Genomic DNA, 3,738 nt, shown 5'->3' with positions numbered 1-3,738 from the left:
TGAGCTGCTTCACTGTGAGCCTTTTGCAGTTGCAGAGCTTGGGAGCATCCAGGTTGCGCATTAGCAATATGGGCGCGCCGACCTTGAGCACCAAGTTGTGTGGTGGCAGACCTGAAGGCGCCAGGCTGTTGAGAAACTCGGTCGGATAGTGCATGACCTGGTAAGGATCAGGAACTGTGTCCATCGACTTGTAGCTCGTTGGGTCGCCAGGCAGTTGCTCCAGCAGCTTGGCGTTGATGTCATCCATGGCCAAATTTTTGGGAGCAAGGATGGCTCACTCGCTGAGCCAGTCTTGGTCTTGGTAGCGGAGGTGGAGGTTTGGGAAGACTTTGGTCATCAGCTGGGTGATGTCCGCTGCTGCGTTGCTGAATGGCAGCTTGACTTGACCATCAGCTGTGGTGGTGAGTCTGCTATTGCCGACCTCCAGCAGTTGCTGAGAGAAGCGGCCAGCTTTTTCATCGCCGCTGAGCTGCACCCTCATGTTGGTCTTCAGGCTGTGGCGGTTCACCTCGCTCCAGAGGTACGACGACTTGATGCAGGCATTGGCAGCATCTGCTCTTGTTCCTTTGGCGATGACTGCCAAGGTTTGGCGAAAGTCGCCTGAGAGCAGGACAGTCACACCTCCAATGACGTTTGTGTTGTGCCGAAGGTCTTGTAGGGTGTTGTCGAGTGCTTCAAAGGCGCCTTTGTGGCTCATTGGTTGCCTCGTCCCAGATGATGAGCTTGCACTCTTGGAACAGCTTGGCCTTTGTGAAGCCACCGCTGATGTTGCAGGTTGGATTTTGCCGCTTTGCCAGGTTGAATGGCAGCTTGAAGGCCGAGTGAGCAGTGCGCCCTCTGTCCAGCAGGGTGGCAGCAATGCCGCTTGAAGCAACTGCCAGGGCAATCTTCCTCGTCTGCCTGACCTTGGCCAGAAGAAGGTTGGTAACGAAGGTCTTGCCTGTTCCGCCAGGAACGTCGAGGAAGAAGAGGCCGCTACGTTGTTTTTTTTTGGTCAAATTTTTTGGTCAAATTTGTTTGGCCTAAAATGGTCGTCGCGTCATGCTGATTCAGAATATATATGGTGTTGGGGTCACCTCTTACGGAGGGGGGGGGAGAAGATAGACAGATAGACCGAAAAACAGACTCGCCCTTTATGTAAGAGATTATAATATATATTATAGAGATCAGTGGCCCCCGTCCGTCGGGGAATATTTTGTGTAAACTGCGCATGCCCAGAACAGTATAGGCACAGAGCAAGTTAGAGCAGCCATACTGGAATCACGTTGGCGGCCATCTTGCCGTGTGGATGACGTCACTGTGCCATGGTAGATACATGGTCTGGAGAAGACTTGTGGTACACAGTGTGTGAGCATTTTGGGGGATCGAGTAGCTAGTTTAGGTGACATGTAATCGTGTAGGGACATAACTTATACATTTCGACGTGCGTTAGGCTATAATTTAATGCTACATGATTAAGCAGTGTGGACCGGGGCATATAGACCGGTGCATATGACTTTCTATGCGTAGGTATTCTAAGTATCAGTGTTTGTCGGATACGCACATTTATAATGGCAACATGAAATGTTTTCTTTCAATAAATCGGTGATAATTCACAACGGTGGTCTCTAGCTGCAGACATGGTTTTATTGCCTCATTATATTCTTTCTTTGTTTTTTGTTTCATGTTGTCGTGAATAATCGGATCTAGGCCTATACAGCACCATCAACATTTTGCTCGATTAACATTGAATACTTTATTTTGTATGTAAAATACATATAACCAAGAGCTAATAATACCGTAAGCCCCTGGTTTCCCAACCGGGGGTACTAGTACCCTGCGGGTTACCAGCGCGACACCACAGGGTGTACTGGGGAAGCCTCTTTAGCACAATTTAAAAAAAAAGTGTAGTGCTATATAATAATCAGCGGGTGACTCACGCATCTCTATCTACAGTGCCAAATCCAAATCATGAGCCTACTCTACAACGACGAACCTTAACTCGATGTTAGCTTAACCTTTCGCCAGTCGATCGAGTTTTGGGTAGCTAATTCGAGTTATTAGGCCGTGTAAGACTTTGCTTATACTCGATGTTAGCTTAACCTCGCGGATAGGCTCGGCAGCACGTAGTACGATGTTACATTACACACGCACGTCCACGGCGCGCCCGTGCTACTGTGCACCACGCATGCAGGCACGCACGCACGTCCTTACGTGCACATTGCACATGCGCGCCACGCCACGCACGCTCGAACGTGTGGTGTACCTGCACACGAGCGCACGCACGCCGCATGTGTACGTGCACGACGCTACGCATGCAGCGAACGTGTACGTGCACATAGGCACTCAGATGCACGCAGTGTACGTGCACACGCTACGCACGCACGCACGCAGCTACGCACGCACGTCTACATGCACATGCGATTGCAGCGCACGCTACGCATGTGTACCTGCACACACACGCAGTACGCACGCACGCACAACATTGCACACACGTTGTTACCTGCACAAGCACGATACGCACGTCACCCACGAACGTGTACCTACACACTTGCGCGCCAACTCGCACGCACGCTGTAGTCGAAACACGACGCTGACGCCTACACACGATGTACGCTGCCACACACGGCACGCCACGCACGATGCACGCACGTGCTACGTGTGCCAACGCACGCATGCCTACGCCACGTGTAATGTACACAGCCACGCACGCCGCATGCATGCTACGTGTTAACGTGCACTACGCACTGTGTACTGGCACATGCACGCACGCATGCCACGCACGCACATGTACGTGCACACGCAGCGCACTCACGCATGCACGCGCTCGTCTGTACGTGCACACGACGCCACGAACGCGCTGTTGTAGCGTACACACGCGACGCTACGCACTACACGCCACGTTTACATACCACACGCTACGCACGCAATGAATAATATAATCGGTAATATCCGCTATCGGGTGTTGTCGTGTAGTACGCCTCGTCTATAATCGCTACACTCGAGTTAGCTTTAACTTCGTCAGTTTATAGGTCATCGTATTAGACTGATGGCTATGGTTTTTCTGGTCGAGGAAAGCTAAGCGACGAGTAGCTTACCCCTCCGCGATTGCCGTGCAGCAAGCACAACCAGACTTGAGACGGGATACTAGAGAAGCTGTTGCGCCGAACGACGATGTTTGATTTTCCGAAGCGCTGTAAGCGCAAGACTCTTCTCGCGCCAGTTCCGCGCCAAGTGTGCCCGCGACCGCGGGAACGTCCTACGACAGTACTGCAGCGACTAGTGGCATCCGTTTGCGTCGGAATGAATTTGGCTGGACGGCGACGGTTATCCATAGGCTGCCACGAAAACATGTCCGCACATTTTTAGTGGGCGGACACAGAGGGTAGAACATTTGGGACGTGAACAGTGTTCACTTGTTATTAAAAGTGAGTAACTCGAGGTAAATGTGTTCTGTAACGACGCTGTTGTTCACGCGAAATCAGTGGTGGAAAGGACCCCTAAATTGTGCCGTGCTTAGCAGCCAGCAGTGGGTCCACTGCAGCCTATTGTTTTTATTTCAGCGATGGTTTACATTCAAGACAATACGAGGCCCGTAACCGCGGTTCTGGTCAAAAACTGAGAACTGCGGTTTCAAAAAAGCTTTAGTTTCTGCCATGCCAATGCAGCCAGTCAATTCTCATTGAACTGTCGTTTATGTTGACAGTGCGCTTGATTGGAAATTCGCTGTGCGACTGTATTAATAAAACATATCGAACA

Source organism: Priapulus caudatus, unplaced genomic scaffold (genome assembly GCF_000485595.1).
Source record: "Priapulus caudatus unplaced genomic scaffold, Priapulus_caudatus-5.0.1 Scaffold464, whole genome shotgun sequence".
Taxonomy (NCBI): Eukaryota; Metazoa; Priapulida; class Priapulimorpha; order Priapulimorphida; family Priapulidae; genus Priapulus; species Priapulus caudatus.
The sequence above is the reverse complement of the archived record's forward strand: the minus strand, read 5'-3'. Positions refer to the sequence as shown.